Source organism: Kogia breviceps, chromosome 9 (genome assembly GCF_026419965.1).
Source record: "Kogia breviceps isolate mKogBre1 chromosome 9, mKogBre1 haplotype 1, whole genome shotgun sequence".
In the NCBI taxonomy this organism is placed as follows: Eukaryota; Metazoa; Chordata; class Mammalia; order Artiodactyla; family Physeteridae; genus Kogia; species Kogia breviceps.
In genome coordinates, this window is record NC_081318.1 from 88,075,644 (window position 1) to 88,101,671 (window position 26,028).

General features: G+C 46.5%; 1 long non-coding RNA gene across 1 annotated transcript in view; it reads right to left on the bottom strand.

Annotated features, from left to right (window-relative positions):
* Positions 1-17,173, bottom strand: part of LOC136794867 (uncharacterized) — a 71,904-nt gene extending 54,731 nt beyond the window's left edge. Inside the window, exon 1 of the long non-coding RNA XR_010842279.1 lies at positions 16,923-17,173. This is a non-coding gene — a long non-coding RNA (uncharacterized lncRNA). The remainder of the gene's footprint in view (positions 1-16,922) is intronic.
* Positions 17,174-26,028: the final 8,855 nt, after the last annotated feature.

Below are 26,028 nucleotides of genomic sequence, written 5' to 3' on the forward strand. Positions count from 1 at the left end.
ACTAATCCTAACAAAGGCCTTGACACTATCTCTCACTATGACCCAGAATCTTTCCCTAATATGCGCCCTGCTGCAATCAATAACTAAAATCTGAACAGTATCTTGAGCTAATATCCTGACTCATTTCTCACCAAGTTCCTGACTCTGTCTCAAGGAAAGCCCTGTTACTGTCCTTAAGTGAATATATGAGGCTGTCCCTAACTCAGGCCCTGAAACTTTCCCTAACTGAAGCCTTGACGTTGTGACTAACTCAGGTCCTGATCATGTCTTTCAGTGAGACCATAATGCTGGCCCAGCAAAGGCCCTGATGCTGTTCCTAAGTCATTCCCTGACAGTGTCCCCCGCTGAAGGCCTGTTAATGTACACATTCAAAGACATCCCTACCAAAAGTCCAATGATATTTTCCATAGAAACAGAATGAACCATCTTAGGTTGTGTGTGGAACCACAAAGGACTCAGAAGAGCCAAAGCGACCCTGAGGCAGGAGAACGAGCTAGAGGCATCTTGCTCCCTGACTTCACACTTTGTTATGAAGCTAGTCCCGAAAAAGTGTGGGAGTGGCACAAAAACTGGCACACAGACCAGAGGAACAGAGCAGAGAGCCTAGGAATCAACCTACAGGTATGTGAGCAGTTAATTCACAAGAAAGGAATGAAGAACATTCACCAGGGAAAGGACAGGCCCCTCAATAAACGGTGCTGGGAAAACAAGACGCCACATGCCAAAGAACACACTGAACTGTCTACACCCCACACAAAAGGGGTCAAAAACCCAGTTTTCCACATCAAGCCCTTCCTCTCCTGGGTCCTCTGAAGACAGACACCCACAGCGGTCAGCCATTCATAAGAACCTTCTCCCCACTTTCCCTCACCTTCTCCCTCGGCGGCATTACCTCCCGGCAGGTCCTGAGGAGACCAGGCTCATGTCAGCATGAACTGGACCCCCCAGTGTCCCAGAGCTGAAGCCCCAGCGGGTCCTGAGGAGACCCAGCTTCCGTTAGTGTGGACTTGACCCCGGGTTGTACCGAAGCCCGGCCATCAGCGTGGACTCAGCCCCGTGTGTTCCAGAAGCCAAAGCCCCAACAGGTCCCGAGGAGACAGGGCTCCTCCCAGCATGAACATGAACAGCATGATCTGAACAGACATCCCGCCAAAAAAGATACAGATAGTAAAAGTCATACAGAAACAAGCTCAACATCATATACCATTAGGGAATTACAAATTAAAATCATGAGATACCACAGCACACCTATTACGACTGCTAAGCTCCAAAAATATGACAATACCAATTGCTAGAGGGCGAGGAACAAAAGGAACTCACCCTCATAGCTGGGAGGATGCATGTGCAGCCATTTTGTAAGACAATGACAGTTTTCTCCAAAGCTAAACAAGTCTCACGTTGGGATCCAACAATCATACTTCCAGTATTTAGGCAACTGCTTTGAAAATCTATGTCCAAATGCAAACAAGGATGCAATTATGCATAGCAGCACTTCCATAATGGCTAAAAACTTGAAATCAGGATATCCTTCAAAAGATGAATGCATAAGCAAATTGGGGTACATCCATGTCAAGGCGAGTAGAATATGCCACCCCAAAATATCTCTCTCTGGCATAAGGATTATTGGTCTGTTTTAAAAAAATCAATAGGGCTTCCCTGGTGGCTCAGTGGGTAAGAGTCCACCTGCTGAGTCAGGGGACACAGGTTCGAGCCCTGGTCCGGGAAGATCCCACATGCCACAGAGCAACTAAGCCTGTGCACCACAACTACTGAGCCTGCGCTCTAGAGCCAGAGAGCCACAACTACTGAGCCCGTGTGCCACAACTACTGAAGCCTGCAAGCCTAGAGCCTGTGCTCCGTGACAAGAAAAGCCACCACAATGAGAAGCCCGCGCACCCCTGCTCGCCACACCCAGAGAAAAGCCTGCACGCAGCAACAAAGACCCAATGCAGCCAAAAATAAAATAATACATTTATTTTTTAAAAAATCTCAGAAAACTGAGATTGCCATTTTATGAAGGACATTTACAATGGAGAAATCTCCATTTATAAGAGTATGTCCCTCTTTGCACCGAAAATAGAAGGATAATTAAATCTTAAGTAACTCTTTTCAATGGGGAAGTCCTGACTTAAATGTGCAAACAGCCATACGTTTGTTTACTGTGCTTTGCATGATAACCTGCCATAACTGGCCTTCCCCCCTTCCCCAACATCTTTCTTCTGTTTTTAGCTGAAGGTGGTATTGAAGGGGATGGTTTTGGTCATTTCAGGGAGTGACTCAGTTTTCTGTGGTATCCCCCCTGTATTCAGAAGGTATACATGTTATTAAACTTCTGCTTTTCTCCTGGTAATCTGTCTTTTATTACAGGGGCAGGGGGGGCCTCAACCAAGAACCTAGAAAAGTAGAAGGAAAATTGTTTTTCCTCCCATACACATGCAGTGGAATACTACTCAGCAGAAAGGAATGCACCATCCACCTATGGAAAGACATCGATAAATCTTCAGTATATACTGCTAAGTTAAAGAATCCAGTCCGAGCAGGCTGCACACAGTATGACCCCACTGATGACATTCTGGGAAAGGCAAAGCTACATAGATGATAAGCAGATCATGGGGTGGGGGGTTTGAAGTAGTCCATGTGATACTCTAGGATGGATACCTGTCACTATGCGTTTGTCTAAGCCCATAGACATGTGTAGCCCAAGGGGCCAATCATAATCTATTCAAATTTAGTTATTTATGGTGTAAGAGTGTTGCAGGATGGATTACATGATATGACAGAATCTAACTGTATTAGAAATATGTGGAAACAACTCACTGTAGGGGATGGGGTAAAAGCTGCTGACTTAAGTTACCTTTGGAAATGAATGGAATCTGTAGGCTAAAGGAAAAATGGCCCATATATAAACAGTGGGCTTTATTTTACGAAGTTCTTTCCAGGGTGTAGTAGCTAACAATTCTGAAACCTCTGCACATGTAACGTGGAAAGGAGCAATGCATAGATAAATGGCATGTGGTGGGAGCCAGGCTCCTTGCTGTGGGAGTGCGAAGTTACAGGTACGCAAGGGGAGAGCCTCTGCCTTCGTAATCCTGAATCTGGGCTTCCTGGGAGGATGCTGACTGGCCGGGGGGAACACACAGATCTTCACGCTGGGAAGACCCTGCAGACATAGGAACTTCACACCCCATCTTTCCACCCATACCTGCTGGAAACACTCGGCCCTCCATAATCAGTCAACTGCAGCGTTTAAGACATTCTCACCCCTAAGCAGATAAAGGAGCGTGAGGGTGTTGCTTACCCCTAAGCTGTCCCAGAATCTAGGTCCTGCGTGGAGCCAGGTTGGGGGCTCCTGGGCCTCTGAATCCAGGCCCTGGGGGTGGAGCCAGGTTGGGGGCTCCTGGGCCTCTGAATCCAGGCCCTGGGAGTGGAGCCAGGTTGGGGGTTCCTGGGCCTCTGATCAGCAGGTGAGAGGAAGGAGGAAGACCAGTCCTGAGGACAGAGGTGCCGTGAAGTCTGTGAGCCCAGGAGCCCCGATGGGACTCATTCCCAGTGAGGACATGGGCGGGGCCTGCAGTGGTTCTGTGTTCCCCCTGGGCCCTTTGATGAAGCCATGGCAGCACTGGGCCCAGACATCTCCTGGCGGTGTCTCAAACTCTGACACAGTGGTTTTACAAAGGAACAAGAGAATGGAGCTGAGCCCCTGATGGCCACTCCTTTCTGGCTCTGAGTTGTTTCCAACAGGACTGCAGTCACCTGCATTAATCTGCTGTGACCCATCTGCCCCCACTTTGCCTTTCCTCTCCCTCCCTGCGATGATTCCAGTGACATTTCCAGCCCGGACCCCTCTCCCAGGCCAGATGCCTCCGTCCAGTCACTGCACACCCATCTCACCTTGGGGGCTAGCAGGCCCCTCAGAGGACTGGGATCCTGCAGCTCCCCACACCCAGAAGCAGCCCCCCCTTCCCAGGATGCTGAGCCCAGGCACCAGGTGTAACCGAGCAGGACCGTGTGGGGCCTTCCCAGGACAGACCCCCTCCCCCACATCCTCTGCTGTAGCTCCTCTCTGAAGTACCTGGATAACAGTATCTGATGCATGTTTCCTCCACCACCAAGTGGAAGAAATTAACTACTTGCTGATCATGAACAGGTGGCCCCAGAGCTTCTGGTGCCTAAGAATTTATAACGTTAACCACCCGTTACCTCACCATCAATCAGAGAATCGTGCACCAGCTGATCACATACCCTGCGACCCCCCCTCCTTCACTTGGCCTTTAAAATTGCTTTGCTGAAATCCTTCAGGGAGTTCGGGGTTTTAGAGCACAGGCCACCTGGCCTCCTTGTATTGGCACTTTGACAATTAAGGCTGCACCTTCCTCCACCACACCCCGTGTCAGTAGACTGGCTCTGCTGCACTCGGGCGAGCGGACACACGTTCGGTTCGGTAACACTGGGGCCTCCCAGCCTCCCACTTGCCTTGTGCCCCAGTGACTGTCAGCTCCTCCTCCACAGTCTTGTGGCAGCAAAAACAGAAATGAAGTTTCCCTGCCCTGAGAACAAGGGAAACAAGGGGACAGCGAACAGGCTAGAGAAGAAACATAACCTGGCCTGAAAGAGCTCATCACTCCTTGTTTCACTTTGTCACTCATTTGTAGTAACTAGATTTGTACTTTACAAAGCTAACCTCACTCCCTGACACTATGGAATTTACCTTCGGCACCCATCACCCCTAACTGTGTGTGTTACAGCCCCTGCCTCTCACTCCCTAACCTCATTATGTAACGCACTTAGATTCTATACGCCCCTCATAACAAATCACCCCCTAGTTTTTCATTTCAAAAACAAGGTCACCAGCCGATAAACCAGAGGCAAATAGATGCAATTACCAGTCTGCTGGACCCCAATTACCAGGCGACCTGATGCCAGCTATGACTGTTTTGAAATAATGCAAAGGAAAGGAGGAATGCAAGACCTTCACTACTTTGATCCTTATCCTCTACCCCGGACTGCGGGAGCCCCACATATCTTCCCTGATTCTCAAACAGGGGTGCCCAGTTCTTGAGGTGATAGCCAGCTGTGTCTTCCCTGCTGCCTGGCAGAAAAATAAAGCCATCTTTCTCTTCCTCCAAAACCCCTGTCTCCATATTTCTGTTCGGCCTCGGTGCACAGGGAAGCAGATACTTCGACAATAGTCTGTGGCCAGTTCCCACACTAATTCCCCTCTATGCCCACAGCCATGGCCCAAGCCCGATCTTGTGCCTGGTTCCTCCATCAGGCCTGACAAACCTCCCTGCCCCACGGTGCGTATCACATCCCACCCCAACGTGGACTTTCTGAAGCATAAACGACACTGTGGCTCTCTCCCACCTGTAATCCCCCAAAGTTTCCCCACTTTCGCTAGGGTATCTGCTGGGAGAGACATCTGCCAAGACCCTGAGAGTCTCCGGCATCCCCACTAGGCTGCTGGCTCCTGGGTTCCCAGACACTGAGCACCTCAGCAGGCCAGGTGACATGGCAGGAAACCCCAGAACTGCTCACCTCAGGAGGGGGCTGGCACTGCCACTGCCTGATCAGAGAGAGCAGAGAAGGTTTCCCCAGCTGGGATATAAACTCTGCACGAGTGGCCTCTCCTTGAGCCATTACATCACCTCGTATGACTTGAGGGAAGGAAGGACCGAGGCACACTTGGTTCCTAAGGAGGATGGCATAGACTCAGTCATGACCCCCAAATTCACATGCTGAATCCCTAACCCCCAGGACCCCAGGATGTGTCTGTATTTGGAGATGGGATTTTTAAAGAGATGATCAAAGTAAAAATGAGGTCACTAGGGTGGATCTTAATCCAATCGGATTGATGTCCTACAAGAAGAGATTAGGACACAGATAGGCACAGGGGGAGACCCTGTGAGGACCTGGGGAGAAGATGGCTGTCTAAGCACCAAGGAGAGAGGCCTCAGGAGAAGCCAGCGTGCAGACACCTTGATCTCCGACAGCATCCAGGACTGGGAGATAGGCCTGTTATTCAAGCTGCCCAGTCTGTGGTACTTGTTACTGTGGTCCCGAGCAGACTCACAGGGTAACTCAGGGCTCAGACTGGACAGAGCCCACTCTCCACCCCCCTGTACCTGAGTTACAGGAGCCCCAGGCACTGAGGAGGGGGTCCCTGAGGAGGCACAAGGTAGAAGATGCTAGGCATTAACACGACTGCATTCACGTTAAACGTGCCTGAAGTCCATTCACGTGAGATGGTTTTGTCCTGCATGTACATCGGTACCTTCAGTCTGAACCGCAGACCTTTGGCTTCACCACCTCCACTGTGAGCATTAGCTTCACCTGCTGTGGACCGTCTCCTATAGGATTTCCAGAACCACAAAACATCGAAGCTTCACAGAAACCATAATCTGTGCGCTAGTGTCTGGGAGACCTTCACAACAGAGCCGCACAGCTGCCCATCAGAACCCATTTCCCTTTTTCCTGTACAGAGCTACCCTGCATCTCCCAGCCTTCCCACCCCTTACAGCTGGGGCACAGTGTCTCGTGTTACCAAGGGGAAGGGGTGGAGGTGGTGAGGGCCTTGCCCAGCCTGCATCCTAGGACGGAGGGCACGATGCCCCCGTGGTCACCCCACCCTGCTGGTTGAAGCCCTCACCTGGAAGCAGGGAGGAGAAACAAAGGGGGGGGGCAGAGCCTGGGACCTGACACCCACCTGCCCTGGACTCTCACAGGAAGGGGACAGAGACATCTTGAGCTTCAGCCCAGTTTTGGAAGACACTTTGTTCCAGCAACAAACTTTGCCTTAAAAGCCAAGGTGCTTTACAAACCCCTCCCCAGCTGTCACAGAAAGTCAGGCTTAATCTCATCACACTTTTCTCAAAGCCCAGCTCACGCTGAGACCACCTCTCAGGTGATGGTGCTTCAGAGCAGCCCCTTTAAAATATCCCTGGATTTCAGCTCTCCCAGCCCTGCCTTCAGTTTAAGCGAGAAGTTTCCTTGACAACCTTGACAAACCTGCTCAGTTTCCTTAACAACCAAGCTTCGCAATCTCCCAAACTCTTCTCCTTCAAACATTCCTATTCTAGGCTTGATGAGCCTAAAGTGACAGTGCTGTCATCACGTGCCAGAGTGACTCCTCCAAGCCCGTAGTTACTGGTTACATGATGCTATTGATGATGAAATCCCAGAAGAGCCAGCTTTGCAATATAACCATTTCTGGACTCAGCACTGGGTCCCTTTCCACGGACAGAGTGGAGGGACTGTTTCCATGGGCCCCGTGGTGGAAGAGCTCACCTAATGCAGCCAGGATTTCATCCTTCCCAGGTGATTCCAGGGTCCTCATTCTCCCCAGACCCCCACCCACATGGCTGCTGGCTGCTCTCTGTGCCAGTCTATACGGGACCTTGGTAATCTCCTAAAATGAGGGTTATTTTATACACAGGTGATGGGTTGAATGCTGGCCCCAAAAGATGTGCCCCCCAGAACACAGGAACGGGACCATATCTGGGGAAAGCGTCTTTGTATATGTAGTTAAGGATCTCGAGGTGAGGTCATCTTGGGTTAGGATGGCCCTCAATCCAATTGAGAGAGTCCTTAGGAGACAAAAGAGGAGAAACACAGACAGAGAGGAGGAGCCACGTGAAGGCAGAGGCAGAGACGGGAGGGCTGTAGCCGCAAGCCTGGGGATGCCTGGAGCCCCCCAAAGCTGGAAAAGGCAGGAAGAGCCCTATCCTGGAGCCTCTGGAGGGACTTCCATCCTGCAACACCTGGATCTCAGATGTTTGGTCTCCAGGACTGGGGGAGGATGAATTCCTGTTGTTTTAAACCACCCAGCTTGGGGTCATTTGTTACAGAAGCTACAGAACAGTCACACGGACCCTGCTCTGTAGGATCCTGGAAGTGCGGGTCTCATTAAAGGCCAGCAGAGGCTGGGTTACAGAACCCTTAGAGTTAGCACTGGGCCCCAGAAATTCTAAAGCAGTGCCTGGACACCAGACCGTTGAGGGGTCAGTCGGAAGCCCATCCCTAAGGGTGCCGGCTGCACGCGGCCTCCCCAGGTTTTTATGCCTGTACAAGTTGGGGATAAGTATTTCCATCCCGATTCAGGACCTCTGATATCACCGTTCACGTTGCTAATGAAGAACCCACTAGTTACACAGAGGAAAACCCTATCAGGACACTTGCTCCAGTTGTAAACAATTCTGAAGTTGGTCAGAGGTGGGGAATCATCTCCCATGCAGCCAGCAGCCCCCCTACAAGGAGCGTCCTCATTACAAAGCTGGGGGACCGTGCCGAGGCGTCCCTGAGTAAACGTGAGCTGACCCCCAGGCCAGCTGCTGCTGAACTGTTCCCACCCTTCCCAGGTAGAACACCTGAATGTGTGCAAGGACTTGGAAACCTAGAGGAAAGGCCGTGGAGCCACACCAGCCACAGCACGCAGGCCGACGTGGGGCCTGCAGGCCAGCCAGGATGGTCCTGGCCCCGGGTGCTCTTCTGGAAGCTTTCCATCTCCCTGCCTGACGTACCCCTCCTGTCCCGGCCCCCACTGCTTTTTTCCTTCCTCACCTCTGCCCGGGGAGAAATTCCAGCGGCAGGTATGGGTGACACATCCTCTTCTTTAGCAGGTGGCAGCCCGGCAACTCCTGCAGAAAGTCCAGCAGAGCCCCACTCACACCGGGCCACCCACAGAGCCCTACTCCCTCCCACCAGCCCAGCCCCGAGACTGCTGACGGGACAGAGAATATGGCATCAGGCAGAGCTGCAGGGGCTCTTGCTGCCTGGAGCGGTGTTTATACTGACCTCAGCTCAGGTACACCTGGGGAGGGCGGGCCGGCTGCGTCAGGCTGCCCAGGCCAGACAATCCTCGCCCCTCAGGGCCTCACAGTTGCAGAAAATGGACCTTGCTGCACCGGTCAGTTCCAAGGAACAGGTGTGGCATCCTGAGGGTCAGGATAGACAAGGGGCTGCAGCCCTGGCTTGTTTTCTAATCATTTTATCTGGCCCATGAGTGGGAGACAACTTCAAGAAGACCCTCTCCTAATGAGAGGAACCCAGGAGTCAGGGAGAAGAGGGGTGGTGGGTGGAGACAGAGGCCTGGTGCCCCGGCTGCAGTGCAAGTCTCTGGAAGACCAGGCGAAGGGAGGCCACAAAGAGTAACGCCCAGGGTCACAGACCTGTCGGAGCTGCTGTTTGTTAGTTCAAGTCCTGCTCTGAGGTTCTCTGTGTCAGCTCTGAGTGACAGGTGAGATGGGGGTGCTCTGCAATGAGGGCTATGTGCACGGTTCCTGTGTGCCCAGCCCTGCCGTGGTACCTGCACAGGGGTGTTCCGTATCCAAGGAGGGGCCTGACCACAAGAGCCCCGTGGGCTGCTGGGTAGCTGCACAGGTGAGCTCCATATCCTGGGAGGGGCCTGACCACGAGGGCCCCGTGGGCTGCTGGGTAGCTGCACAGGTGAGCTCCATATCCTGGGAGGGGCCTGACCATGAGAGCCCCGTGGGCTGCTGGGTACCTGCCCAGGTGAGCTCCATATCCTGGGAGGGACCTGACCACGAGAGCCCCGTGGGCTGCTGGGTACCTGCCCAAGTGAGCTGTATATCCTGCAAGGGGCCTGACCACGGGAGCCCCGTGGGCTGCTGGGGAACTGGTAAAGATGTCAGGACAGTCAGTGAAGCCACTGAGGATATACATCCAGTAGTTCCTAATTCCTACACCCTGCTGGTCATTCTACCATCCACCAGGATATGGTATTCTGTATTAGACTTACATGTTGCTTTCTTCTGTATTCCATTAGTCCCAGAGGTCACAGAAATTTTGGCTTGTGATTGGCAGGACTCAACATACAACAAAGACAATACTGCTGGGACCGTCCTGTCCCAAGGGTTCAAAAATTCCCACACCACCTTTGGAGAAACTTAACTAAAACCTCAAAGATCTACCTCTGGAGAAGGGAACCCTCCTTCAATATGCAGACAACATTCTGATCACCAGCCCTACTAAGGAGGCCTCTGAACTACCTAGCCAATAAAGGATAGAAGGTGTCCAAGAAAAAGGCTCAAATATCACAGACTAAGGTGACCTGCCTGGGCTTCATTCTCACAGAAGGTCGGAGAAGCCCATCCCAGGAAAGAGAAGAAGCCATTTGCAGCCTTACCCCTTCTAAAACTAGAAGACAGCTTAAGGGTTCCTGGGGAGGTCGGGGTTTGCTGCATCTGGATCCCTAGCTACAGTCTAATAGTTGGGCCTCTATATGAAACATTGAAAGGAAAAGATGATGATCCGTTCGAATAGAATGCAGAAGCGGTCTTTCAAGAATGGAAAGAGCAGTTAATTCAGACCCTTGCTCTGGACCTCCCTAATTTAGCTAAACCCTTTAACCTTTACATTCCCGGTAGAAGGTGAATCGTCCTTGGAGTATTAGTGCAAAAACTGGGACCACTTGAAATGGAACAATGCAAGAATGCCCTCCAGGTAGGAGAAAGTACGGTCACCAAGGGCTTGGCCCGCCGCCCCATCCGGCCAGGATACTGGGGGTATCTAAAAACCTGGAAATCAGCAGCCCGCAAGGCCAGCTCCCTCCTAAGGGAAAAGGACCGCACGCGGTGAACCTAACCACCCACCATGCCCTGAAGTTGCAGGGGTCGCTCCGTGGGCACACTGACCTCGAGTGAGGAAACCCTCCAATTCCAACCTCCAGAGGGACAACCGGGGGCAACGGGTCCCCATGATGACTCGTGTGACCATCACTTGACGTGGATCTTCTCTCAGAAAACAAGAGCGTGCCCCCAAAGAGCAGACTACTGCTTGCAGGACTTACTGCACCCAGAGCGGAGCTAATAAGCTTGGCGGGGGAACCGTAAATAACGCTGTCACCATAGAAAAGCCTAAAGACAGCGCGGTGACGGTGGCCGATGAGACCGGCTGGACTCCTGGCTACTTGAAAAGGCCGTTGACTCAGTGGCCGTCATGGGTCTGGATCACCACCGGCCCTGGACTGTCTGGGAGTTGAGCAGGCACGGTTCTGACACCTGGTGCTGTTTGTACGTTAATTCAGGGGCCTAACTGAAGAAAGCGCAGACTACTGGTCAGAGCATCTAGGCTGGCAGAAACCATCAGCCTAAGGTGGCCGAACAAATGTGGGCGGGGTACAACCGGCTCCCCCAGCGTCTCTGCGCATCTCTTTCCTGCACCCTTAAAGGTCATTAGAATCTATAACACTTCAAATGCTGGGGCTCAGGCAGAGGAGGAGTGAGGGAGGAGCCCTGGGGACAATCAGCATCACCTGGAGGCTGCTGGGGAGAAGTTCTGCCCCTCCCCCCGGGTATGAGGACTCCCTACTCAGCACGAAGCAGTTACAGAAGCGGGGTCTGCACCCTCAGCGCCTCAACAATGAGGAATGGGACAAAAGGCAGAGGAGGGGTTTCTCACCAGCAGAGCCCATTAAAAATTCCTGGGAGATCAACATAGAATCTGGGCAATAAAATAAAGTCTAACCTTTATTCCTTTGTGCTTTGTCTAATTTCACTTGCTCCTAGGTTTCCACATGCAGAGGTCCCACAGCCGGCACTTCAGGACCTATTTCCTGGTGCAAAATGGCTGGGCCGACACCTCAGCTCGCGGGGCCCCGTGCAGACTCCGCGACATGGAGCCTGAGCTCCAGCCAACCCGGCCCTCGAGAGCTCCGCCCCTTCCGTCCCGCTGACTCTGCCGGGATCCCTACACAGCAGCCCGGCCCACAGCCCACGGGGGAGCACACGCTCTCACCTCTCCGTTCCCTGATCAGAATATAAAGCTTCCTTTGCTTCTGAACCAAACTCAGTCTTGTTCTCTTGGCTCCAATGACACGGGGCAGGGGACCCTTGTTGGGGCCCAATCTGCAGGATCAGTGACAGAAATTGAGAACATTGTAACTTCAAAGAACAGATGTGTGAGCCAAACTGTAATTAACCTAGAGCAGTGTATAAGGCTTGGGTAAAATAAGATGTTTCCAACACTTCCATTTGATATTTCCATCACTTTATTTAAGCAAATTCAGTGAAGGGGTTTGTCTTATTTTTCAGGTCAACATTAGAGAAATGAAGTGATTTCTTTCCAAGGGTGTACATCTAATAATCTTGGCTGAAGCTTCAATATTGTTTTGAACGCCTTTCCATTGAAAATGATACCTCTCTTTCGGCTCCCCCATTTCTGAGAAGCATAAAACCTTATAAGTTTTTATTACCAAAGGGGAAAGGTTCAGGGAGGGATAAATTAACAGTTTGGGATTAACACGTACACACTGCTATGTATAAAATAGATCATCAGCACAGAACTACTGTATAGCACAGGGAACTACACTCAATATTTTGTAATAACCTATAAGTGGAAATAATCTGAAAACAAATAGATATTTTTATTGACATCATCTATCAATGACAGATAAAATGTAACCTAAGGGAGGCCGATGGTCAGCACTTCTGACCCTGAAGACTTCAATCATCTTAAGTTCGGACTCTGCCTACTGCCCAAGGCCCTTAATGAACATACGTGTAGCCGTAGCGTAAAATTCCCCAGTTTGGGGGTCGGGGAGACACTGATTTGGAAACATCCCTGGTGTTCTCTTACCATGCACGGGACGCTTCCTACAACTAAAACATGCCTGTGACACCCAGAAGGTGGTACACCGTTTGGTCGGGAAGAGTTTGGAAAAAGCATCTCATCTCCTCATCTCCTGGTAGTCGGGTTCACCCCTCCAGCGTCTTTCCTAACAATCTCCCCACCTGGGGATGTCAGCACCTTCAACATCCTGCTGCGCACAGTTTGTAATTTGTCCAGAGGATGAAGCGGAAGGAGGATGACAAACAATGAGAGAAAAGTCCTAGGTGTTCGGACAGGCACATGTCACTCTAATTTCCAATCAGGGAGACGAATTGACCAAAGGCTAAGATTGCCCATGGAAAAAGAATACGGCTTGAGGAAACCCCACTGTTTTGTGGCCAGTTCCCAAAAACACAAGTTGAAAAATAGAGCTCACGATCACTAAAATTCACGAAACTGCAGAGTTGAAAATATCTATCATTGAAAAATGTCTTGAGGGAAGTCACCGAAAAGGAATTGTAAGCAAGGGAGAATGGCAGGAAAGGGATTTGAAGAGGTAGAAAGGACTCGCCATGAAAGCACAAAAAAAGGCGCTGAACATCGCCAATGGTGCAGTTAGCCAAAAAGGGCGTATGCTTTTTTCCTGAATATATTCAAGAAAAGGGCATACACCATTTTTAGCCAACCAAACAGGTGGGCATTGCAAATCAATACTACAAAAGGTATCACTTCGCATCAGTCAGAAGAGCCATCCTCATAAAGTGTAAATACCAGAAATGCAGGACAGGGCGAGGAGAGAAGGGAGCCCTGTGAGGCTGATAGTGGAAATGTAAATTGCCAACGGGCACACTGAAGAAGTGTACTGTGTTTACTAAAACATCTAAACAAATGAGCTACAGAGCATAGGGCGCTTGCACTCATGGGCGAATATCTTGGGAAAGACAAAAATCGACAGGACACAGGCACCCCAACGTTTACCGCCTCTCTGTTTAAAAGAGCCTCGACTTGGATAAAACCTAAATATACCTGGAAGGAAAAAATGGATAAAAGAGATGTGGTACGTATGTAGAGTGGAATATAACTCAGCCAGGAAATCAATGAAATAAGGCCAGTTGCATCAACTCAGGAGGAGTTATGTAAGATCATTCTAGGTAACATAAGTCAGAAAGAAAAAGACACATATCATAAGATATAACTTAAAGGTAGAATCAACAATGGCTACACATGAAATAAATTACAAAACAGAAACATAGTCAAATATGTAGAAAACACACATAAGGCTGCTAAAAGGGAAAGGTGGGGAGGGGTGAGGCATTATCCAGGAGGTTGAAATTAGCAAAGATACCGTTCCAAATACCAAATTGATAATAGACAAGGTCTACATGGTACCTCAAAGAACTGCACTCAGCACACTCAAGTCACCAGAAAAAGTTATGTAAGGTAAGGACCTGAAAAAGAATTTATTGATGTCTGTTTCTACATGAATCAAGTGGATGTAGAACAGCAACAAACAGCATTGAAAATCAGCTGTAACCAATATAATAATAATAAAAAAGACAGTGACAGACATAAAGACCCTTATAACTTTTGCTCAGGGGCTGTGATGCAACATGGATTGAACACATCTAGACACACAGCAGGATGAGACATAAGGCTGGACACTCTTGGGACTGAGAGGATTGGTGAGGTTGAGTGAGCAAATGCAGATCCTTTAAAGTAATACTGCGTACTACCCATTCCTTGGGTCCCAACTCTCCATGTTCAAGGGAATCTTCCTATAGCTAAAAGATGCATGGGAAGCCCAGAGGATGGTACACCGTGTGATCATGAAAGGTTTCTACAAAGCACCTCATTTTTCATCTCCTGGTGCTCGGGTTCACCATTCCAGCCGCTTTACTAACAATCTCCCCACTTGGAGAGTCAGCACCTTTAACCTCCTGTTTCGCACAGTTTGCAATATGTGCGGAGGATGAACGGGAAGAGGGGGAACCAATGAGAGACTAGCTGTAGATGTTTGGACAGGCACATGTCACTCTAATTTCCCATCACGAAGAAGAATTAACCAAACGCTCAGCCTCACGCCCCGGAACCAGAATAGGGCCTGAAGCGATCCTGTGGTTTTCCGGCCAGCTAACAAAAAAAGCGAGTTGAAACATGGAACTCAGGGGCACTGCAACTCACAAACCTACACAGTTATAAATGACAACTTCCTTCCAAAAATACATTGAGTTAAGGGAACGAAGAGAATTTGAAAGTAAGGCAGAATTGCAGGAAACAGATTTCAAGAGGTAGATCGGACTGGCCCTGACAGCACATGAAAAGCGGCAGAACGTGGACAATGATGCAGTTGGCCAAAAAGGGCGAATGCGTTCTTTCCTGAATATATTCAGGTAAAAACGCATATGTCCTTTTTGGCCAACCAAGCAAGCGGGCAATGCAAATCAGCACTACAAAAAGTCTGACTTCCCTCCGGTCAAAACGGCCATCCGAAAAAAGTGTAAAAACCACAAATGCAGGACAGGCCATGGAGAACAAGGGAACCTTGTTATGCTGACGTGCGGGATGAAAATTGCCGACAGACACTCTGCAAAAGTGTATGGTGTTTCCTAAAACATCTAAAAAATAGAGCTACAGAGCATAGGGCACTTCCACTCATGGGCGTATATCTTGCGAAGACTAAAAATCAACAAGACACAGGCACCCCAAAGCTTAGGCCTGCTCTGTTTACAAGATCCTCGACTTCGGTACACGTTCAATATCCCAGGAAAGAGCAAAATGGATACAGAAGTTGTGGAACTTAAGTACAATGGAATATCACTCAGCCATGAAATCAATGTCATAAGGCTAGTAGCAGCATAATGAGTGGCTTTAGGTACAATAATTCGAAGTGAAATAGGGCACACAGAAAAAGAAACATCATGACATATCACTTATAGAGGGAATGTAAACATGGCTACACATGAACTGAACTAAAACAGAACAGAGTCACACAAATAGAAAAAACACTTACGCCTGCTTCAGGGGAAAGGTGATTTGGGGTTATTCATAAAACAAGACTTTGAAATTAGCACAGATACCGTTCCAAAAACAAATATGTAGTAGACAAGACCTACTCCTTGCTCAATGAACGGGACTCAACAGCTCCTATTCATCGCAGAAGAAAAATTCCAGCCCTTGTTTCTCAGGAGCTCTGAGGGCTACCTGTGATGTAAACTTAACTCACCTGGCACAGGGGGGCCATCCCTGGTTTCACATCACCATGATCTCAGGCACAAATCTCCTTGTTTTTCCATTTTGTCTTTCAGTTACTTGTTCAAACAACTGCACAAATATGACAAAGATATAAAATCAGGCATCTTCTGCCCCAGTGCCTACTAATAAATGATTTTCTGCCACTTTAATGATAAAGATAGAACATTTCAACATTCTGCTGCCCTTATTATTTGTCATTTTTGTTGATATTTCTATTGAATACTCTTTCAATATTTTAACAATGGAACATTTATTTAGGCTGTTCCAGACCCAGCCTTTAGTGGTAAAGGTTTTGTTGTTATATTTCTATTATGTTTCCTTTTAAAATCATTATCCTATTTAACTGGATTAACTCAATTCTATAGGCATTTATCTTATGATATTGATGACATTAATACATAGAGGGCTCGAGAGCCTCTATTAGCACAGTTAAGTATAAATATTATCTATACGTAAACCAAAGTACATGCCAAGTGAGATTCTCCGACTCTTTTTCACTGTCTGCCCCTAAAGCCTGTGAGAAATGGAATATTTCTTGCCATCTCAGTAAACCTGCAAATCCAGAATGCAGGCCCCAGAGAGCTGAGGTGCATATCAAAGGAAGGAATTCGGTGAGCCCAACTCTGGCATCTGCCTATGAAAAGGAAAGCCCTGCATTCCTCACCTTGGGAGAGCTGGTTTTCCTTAGCTGACAATCACCTTTTCACGTCCCCCAACACCTGCGCCAGCCCCCCCGCCCTGTCCCCTCCCCCCGGTACTTTAGCTCAGGGAGGAAGGGGCGCAGAGGGGCTCGGCTGAATAAGAGGCCTGCGAGCCTCGGGAGGAACTTTCGGCCGCTTTCCCCGCCGTCGGGAGGAGGGGTGCTGACGCTGCGGCCGGACCCTGCGCCTCCCTTGCCCGTGTCCCCTCAGACCGCTCAGGCCGCCCCCTCTCCACGGCCCTAGGCCCCGCGAGCCAGGCCGAGGGCAGGGCCGAGAGGAGGGGCCGAAGTTCCCTGGGACCAGACCCCGGCGCCGCTCGTTCTGAACAGCAGCGGCGGGTGGCAGCGAACCCCTGCCCCTCAGAAGCTGCTCTTGCCCTGCCGCCCGGGCACCGGACTCACGTACCCGGCCCGCCGTCCCGAAGTCTGTCGCGGCTTCGGCCGCCGGGGCCCCTCCGCAGCCGGCAGCCTCAGTGAGGCCGCCCTCCCCACGGGCCCCGTGGCAGCTCCGTGACGGCGGAGGGAAGAGACCCCGAGCGGGGAGTTCCAGCTCTGCGGAAACGCGGGCTCCGTTCTGGGCGCAGCGGGTGGGGCCGCTCTGCCCCGAGGCCTTCCGGGAGGGAGCGGGGCGCCAGGAGAGGAGCCGCCACGAGCGCAGGGCCCTGTCGGGGGTCCTGGAGGGGCGTCCCGGCCTGGGAGCCCCGCCCACTGTGGCCGCAGCGCAGACCTTTTTCCTGGAATCCTACACAAAATGTCGGAAAGATCCACGGTCTACAGTAAATGTTCACAAATGATTGTTGCTGCTGTGCTTACTATCGTATTAAACGTGTGAACTCCATAAAACACTTGAAGTTAAAAGTTAACTATGAATTTTTACCTTGCCTTATTATGTCTCTGCTATTCACAATTGTCGTTAATGAATCAGAGACTGTGGCATCACTAGTTAAAAATGAGCTTGTTGGGCTTCCCTGGTGGCGCAGTGGTTGAGAGTCCGCCTGCCGATGCAGGAGACACGGGTTCGTGCCCTGGTCCGGGAGGATCCCACATGCCGCGGAGCAGCTGGGCCCGTGAGCCGTGGCCGCTGGGCCTGTGCGTCAGGAGCCTGTGCTCCGCAACGGGAGAGGCCGCGGCAGTGAGAGGCCCGCATACCACAAAAAAAAAAAAAAAAAAAAAAAAAAAAAAAAAAAAAAAAAAAAAAAAACAAAAACAAAAAAAAATGAGCTTGTTAAAAAAATAGAACTCAGGCCCACCGGACCTACTGTATCAGAATCTGCAATTTTACAATCTCCCCAGTGTACTTGTGGACCCATGAATAGTTGAAAGGTACATTTCTATCTCAACATGTCTTTTCTGTCTGAGAAATACACACATTTTATCCAGTTTGATATAAATAAAACACTCAAAAATGCATATGCCAGTGTTGAAACCATCATTTTATCATGTCTTTTCCAGATAAGTATAGTCTCCAGTATACTGGTTTTGTGGATCACATGACATACTCCTTTTTTGTAGTTAGAAATAGAGAAAGTTACTTTGTAAAAAAAATTAAATATATATATATATATATATATATATACATATATATATATATATATATTAGTGGATAATTGAAGACACTGTTCTAAATTAAAACCAGTTCTCTTAATTTGCTGTTTTCTTCTTGGGTCACATTATGAACTCTTCCCGTGGCCACATGCCATGTGTACTTTTAATTTCAGGGATTGCTGACATTCCAGGATGTGCCCATAGATTTCTCTCAAGACGACTGGGAATGCCTGGACCAAGATCAATGGGAATTGTACAGGGATGTGATGTGAGAAAAGTATAGGAACCATTTTCACTTTCCTTGGGTGAGGGTACCTTCCTTCCAGATTTCCCTATCCACCCACAGGGTTTAGAATCCTTCATTTGTAGAATGTCTCCTGGAATGTTCTGCTTCCTCCAGTAGGGTTTCAGATTGCAACGTTTCAGGAAATATTGGGAGTTTGTGGGTAAAATTTATCTTATTCTTTGAAAATTGCAGCCTCCTTTTTAATATACTTTGTAACTGCTTGGGATGTGTCTATATGAACAGTGTACTATATGCTTCTGTTATAGTCCTTCCAATATTTTATTCTCTTATTTTCTGTAACAATCTTCCATGGATTCTTTGGGCTGAAGGTGTATTAAAATGGCGACTGCGATTCTGGGACTTCCCTGTGATGCAATGGTTAAGAATGCACCTGCCAATTCAGGGGACACGGGTTCAATCCCTGGTTCGGGAAGATCCCACGTGCCACGGAGCAACTAAGCCAGTGTGCCACAACTACTGAGCCTGCGTGCCACAACTACTGAAGCTGGTGCGCCTTGAGCCCGTGCGCCATTTGTTTTGGAGAATAAAACCACCTCTGAGTGATTACAATTTAGACCAGCTAGTCAAAATTCTTTATCACCTGTTCTTCTAAAACACTGATAAATGGAACAAGTTTTACTAGGGATAACGGTGTAATTGTATTCTGGAGTTCATATCAACAATATGGTTTATGACCTTGATATACTGGATCACGACATTTCAATGGTATAACTGCTATTAATTGTCACTTTGTTCAACGATTAAAGTCTCACGTGATCTGAGTTCAGACTGGAGTCATCCTGGTTGGTTTCTGTCTATTGCAGATTTCTTCCAGTATGAAAGGACAAGAGCAATACGGCTTACTTTACAAAATGTCTTCAAAATAAATGATGATATAATCTACATTCAATTAATTTATACATACCCTACTGTAGAGCAGGGTTTGTCACGGTGGCAGAGCCCGGTAATTATGTAAAACTGAAACTTTTATCTGCACTGGTTCAAATTCTCTTCCTAAGAATATGTTTATAATCAACATTCTTTCACAAATTACCCAATTTAATTCACCATAGTATCCCTCATATTAACTAAATGGAAAATCCTAAGCTATATACAAATCCAGAAAGGGCCAAAAATCATCAGCTCACATGGATTATTACAACCTATAGCTGAGGCATTCAAATTACTTATTAAAGAACCACTATGTCCATCAACATCAGCAATTTATATATTATTGCCCCAATGCTAGCCTTAACCCTGGCTCTCACAACATGAATTCCTCTTCCCGTATCTTATCCACTAATTCATATAAATGTAGGCATACTATTTATATTAGCCATATCACACCTAGCCATTTATTCCATCCTCAGTTCTGGATGAGCTTCACATTCAAAATACTCACACACTGGAGCTCTAGGGACAGTAGTATAGACAATCTCATAGGAAGTAATGTAGCAGTTATTCTATTCTCAGTCTTACTGATAAATGGATCATTTACACTTTCAACCGTAATTATTACACAAGAACACCTATGACTAATTTTCTCCTGACCACTACCCAGAATTTGATTATCTCCACAGTAGCAGAAATCCAATGAAGCCTCACTTGATTTAACAGAAGTAGAATCAAAACCTGTAATTGTCAAAATTTATAAGCAACTCAGGCAGCTCAATAACAAAAAAACAAACAATCCAAAAATGGGCAAAAGAACTAGATAGACATTTTTCCAAAGAAGATATACACACACTGCCAACAAACACATGAAAGAATGCTCAACATCATTGATCATTAGAGAAATGCAAATCAAAACTACAATGAGATATCATCTCACACCGGTCAGATTGGCCATCGTCAAAAACTCTAGAAACAATAAATGCTGGAGAGGGTGAGGAGAAAAGGAAACACTCTTGCACTGCTGGTGGGAATGCAAATTGATACAGCCACTATGGAGAACAGTATGGAGGTTCCTTAAAAAGCTACAAATAGAACTACCATATGACCCCACAATCCCACTACTAGGCATATACCCTGAGAAAACCATAATTCAAAAAGAGTCATGTACCAAAATGTTTATTGCAGCTCTATTTACGATAGCCAGGACATGGAAGCAACCTAAATGTCCATCAACAGATGAATGGATAAAGAAGATGTGGCACATATATACAATGGAATATTACTCAGCCATAAAAAGAAATGAAACTGAGTTATTTGTAATGAGGTGGATAGACCTGGAGTCTGTCATACAGAGTGAAGTAAGTCAGAAGGAGAAAAACAAATACCATATGCTAACACATATATATGGAATCTAAGAAAAAAAATGTCATGAAGAGATTAGTGGTAGAACGGGAATAAAACACAGACCTACTAGAGCATGGACTTGAGGATATGGGGAGGGGGAAGGGTAAGCAGTGAGGATGTGAGGGAGTGGCAGGGACATGTACACACTACCAAATGTAAGTTAGATAGCTGGTGGGAAGCTGCCGCATAGCACAGGGAGTTCACCTCTGTGCTTTGTGACCACCTAGAGGGGTGGGATAGGGAGGGTGGGAGGGAGGGTGATGCAAGAGGGAAGAGATATGGGAACATATGTATATGTATAACTGATTCACTTTGTTGTAAAGGAGAAACTAACACACCATTGTAAAGCAGTTATACTCAAATAAAGATGTTAAAAAAAAACAACCTGTAATTGTCTTCATTGTAGAAAATCTAGCAGGCCCATTCACCCCATGCTTCCTAGAGAATATGTCAATTTCCTTATAATAAACATTTCCACAACAATCCATTTTTAGGAGCATTTGACAATCCCTAGGTGCCAGAATTATATGCACCCTAAATCATCATTAAGACACATCTAACAATCTCCTTTCTATGAATTTGACCATCATACCCACAATTTTGACATGATCAATGTATACATCTCTTATAAATTTTTTTTTTTACTACTAACATTAGTCCGACGTATATGAGAGTTTTCAATACCTGTCATCATACCAGGCAACCCACCACAAACTTAAGAAATATGTCTGAAAAAAGAGTTACTTTGATAGAGTAAATCATAGAGGTTTCAATGCTCTTATTCCTGGAATTGAACTCTTTCTAAGAATTTTATATTCTCCATGTTACCACATTACACCACATGCTATATACTAAGCTTCTCTAAGTAAGCGTCAGGCCCATATCCCCAAAATGTTGTCGCATATCCTTCCTCTATTAATAAACACTCATTGTTTTTACTCTCATTCTACTGACTATTATCTCAGGAAATATAATTGTATAAGAAGCTCACACTGGTTAATGGTATCCCCATTCTAATAAAAAACACGAACCCATAAGCTACAGAAGCATCCAACAAATATTTCCTAAAACAATCCACCACACCAATACTACTTATAATGGCTATTATCATTAATCTAATACACTCTGGTGAAGGAACACAATGAATATCAAAAATCTTTAATCCAGCAACATCCACCCTCATGACAATCGCCTTTGTCACAAAAGTAGGACTTTCCCCATTTCACTTCTGAGTGCCTGAAGTCACACAAGGCGTCCCATGAACAGCAGCCCTGATGCTATTAATATGATGAAAGTGCAACCCTATCAGTTTTATACCACATGTCACCATCCATCAACCTAAATATACTATTAATCATAGTGATATTATAAATCATAGCTGGAGGCTGAGGGAGATTTAGCCAGACTCATCTGGAAAAAATTACACCCTCCTCATCAATTGCCCATATAGGATGAATAACAGTTATTATAAAGTATATTCCAATTATAACGATCCTAAACATACTAATTTATATCATAACAACACTATCTTCTTATTATTTATGCCCAGATCATGTGCTACAAGAGTATCATTATCACACACATGAGATAAGACAACTCCCATCACAATCCTTTTCCTCACCATTACAGTATCATTAGGACATCACCCATCACTATCAGGGTTTTTACCCAAATGAATAATTATCCAAGAGATAACAAAAATGATAACCTCATTCTACCAACACTAATAGCCATCATAGCAGTCCTCAGCATATATTTCTACTCGCAGCTAACATACTCCACATCACTAACTGTATTCCCTTCCTTAAACAACACAAACACAAAGCAATTTGCACATACAAAGAAATAACCTTCCTATCATTACCAATCATAACACCCAGACGATTACTACACCTAACACCCATTCTGTCAGTGCTGGACTAGGAATTTAGGTTAGTTCAGACCAAGAGCTTTCAAAATCCAAAACAAGTAAAATTTACTTAGTTTCTAAAAATAAGGATTGCAAGACTTCATCCTACATCAATTGAGTGTAAAGCAAACATTGTAATTAAGCCAAATCTTTATGATATTGATGAGTTTTAACCCCAGGAAACTTTAGTTAACAGGCAAATCCTTTAGTCAACTGGCTTCAATCTGCTTCTCCTTCATTTGAGAAAGAAAAAAACAAAAAAGGCAGGAAAATCTCTGGCAGAATTGAAGCTTCTTCTCTGAAATTACAATTCAATTTGTTGATTCACCACAGGATTTGCAAGAAAGAGGGCTCAATCTCTGTCTTCAGATTTACAGTCAAATGCTAATTCAGTCATTTTACCTCTGTTCATACACTGCTGATTATTTTCAACAAATCACAAAGATATCGGCATTTTATAATTACTATTTGGTGCTTGAGCTGGAGTAGCAGGCAGCACCTTAAGAATATTAATCCAGGGCTTCCCTGGTGGCGCAGTGGTTGGGAGTCCGCCTGCCGGTGCGGGAGACGCGGGTTCGTGCCCTGGTCCGGGAGGATCCCACATGCCGCGGAGCGGCTGGGCCCGTGGGCCGTGGCCGCTGGGCCTGTGCGTCCGGAGCCTGTGCTCCGTAACGGGAGAGGCCACAGCAGTGAGAGGCCCGCATACAGAAAAAAAAAAAAAAAAAAAAAAAAAAAAAAAAAAAAAAAAAGAATATTAATCCAGGCTGAGCTATGCTAACCTGGAGCGCTACTTGGAGATGCACAAATCTGTAACGTGGTCATAACAGTCCCTGCACTTGTAATAATTTTCTTTATTGTTGTACCCATTATATTGCAGGGTTTGACAACTCACTTGGGCCACTAATAACTCAGACACCTGAGGTAGCATTTCCCCCAATAAATCAAGTAAACTTTTGACTACTTCCCCCATCCTTCTCACTCCTACTCATATCACCAATAGTAGAAGCTGGTTCTGGTACCAGTGGACCGTGTATTCAGCTCTAGCCTGCAATCTGGCCCACGCAGGAGCCTCTGTTGACCTAACCATTTCCTCCTTGCATTTAGCAGGTGTCTCTTCATTTCTTGTTGCTATTACTTTTATTCCTATAGTCTTTCATATGAAACCAGCAGTCATACCCCAATATCAAACACAATTATTTGTTTAATCTTCCCCAACTATAGCCATATTACTATAATTACCACTCTCAGTCCGAGCAGCCAGAATTGCCATACTGTTAAGAGAGAGAAATCTCAACACTACTTTCTTTGACCCTGTAGGAGAAGACCAAATCCTATAAAAACACCTATTTTGATTCTTTGGTCACCCTGAAGTCTGTATTCATGGCCTACCAGGGATTGTTATAAACTCACATATCATTACATACTATTTAGGACAAAAAATGCCTTTCAGCTATTTGGGAATAGTATGAGTCATGTCCACTGGCTTTTTAGGATTTCTCTTGTGGGCCCATCATACATTTACCATAGGGATAGCTGTCCACTCAGGAGCATACTTTGCAAAAGCTACCGTAATTACTTCTATCCCTACAGGAGCAAAAGTATCCATCCAGTTGATTAGCAACTCTTTCTTTAATTTTTCTTTTTTCTTGTTTTATTTTGGCTGTGTTGGGTCTTGGTTGCTGCACATGGGCTTTCTCTGCTTGTGGTGAGTGGCAGCTACTCTTCGTTGCGTTGCACGGTCTTTTCACTGCAGTGGCATCTCTTGTTGCAGAGCACGGGCTCTGGCGCATGGGCTCAGTAGTTGTGACTCACGGGCTCTAGAGGGCAGGCTCAGTAGTTGTGATGCAAAGGCTTTTTACTCCGCGGCATGTGGAATCTTCCCATACAGGGGATCGAACCTGATTCCCCTGCATTGGCGGGCCAATTCTTAACCACTGCATCACCAGGGAAGTCCCTGGTTAGCAACTGTTCATGGAGGTAATATTAAATATTATACGACCTCCCACTATATTATGAGTTTTAGGCTTTATTTTCCTTTTTACAGTAGGAGGTTTGACAGGAATCATCTTAGCCAACTGATCCCCAGACATTGTCCTCCAGGATGCATACTATGTAGCAGCACACATACATGATGTAGTGCCCATGGGAGCAGGTTTCACTATTATAGGAGGCTTCCTACAAGCATTCCCACTATTATCAGCTTATACACTAAACTCAGCAGTAGCAAAAACTCACTTCACAGGTATATTTGTAGTAGTAAATATGATTTCCTGCAGCACTTTCTGGCCTCTCAGGGACGTCACTACGTTAGTCTGAGTACCCTGAGGCACACACCACATGAAAAATTTTGTCTTTAGGCTCATTCATCTCAGTAGCAGCAGTAATGCTAATAATCTTCATACTGTGAAAAACATTTGTGTACAAATGAGAAGTGTCAGCAGTAGAAACTGCTACTCTTAACCTAGAATGATTGCACGAATACCCTGCACCATATTCTGTGTTTCAAGATCCTACCTATGTAAATGTAAAAAAAGGAAGGACTCAAGTCCTTTTCAACCACTTTCAAGCCAACACCATAACAATTATGTCTTTCTCAATAAATGAGATAAAAGTAATAAGTGATGTAAATTTTTCAAAGTTAAATTATAGGCTAAAATACTGTATATCACGAAGGCATATCAATTTCATCTAGTCCCTCAAGATACAACATCACCGATTATGGAAGAACATTTACATTTTCATCATCACACATTAATAGTGACTTTTAAAAGAAGTTCTCTAGTCCTCTATATTATTTCACTAATATTGAAAACTAAACTAACTCATATACATACAATAGATGCACAGGTAGAGAAAATGTGAACAATTTACCAGCCATTATTGTAATCTGAATTGCCCTATCATCATTGTGAATCCTTTACATGATACGTGAAATCAATAACTCTTCCCAAACCATAAAAACTATGGGTCAGTAATGATACTGAAGCTACAAATACACAGATTATGAAGATTTAAATGTTGACTCCTCTGTAATCCCCACATCAGAGCTAAAACCAGGAGAATAATGACTAATAGAAGTCAACAACCGCGGAGTTAGAGATACTCACTGAATATTAGTTTCATCTGAAATTGTTGTACACTCTTGAGCTGTTCCTTCTCAGGCCTAAAAAGGGCTGCTATCCCAGGACGCCTAAATTAAAGAATCTTAATACCAACAGGACCAGGCCTATGTTGTGGACAATGATCAGTAGAGGTCACTTTCCTGAGTTCAAAGACAGGACAGAAGGATATGGCTGAGATATGGGGTGAATCTGGAGCCCATGGGCATGCACTCTCCAAGCTCCAGGATAGGAATGAGGCCTCTGGGGTCCCAGGCCACCCCACACCCTCCCAAACAGGATCTTGGCAACATTCTTTGTCAGAGATGAGGCAACCTAACACTTGTCATGCCACGATATTGTGACCTATGTGGGC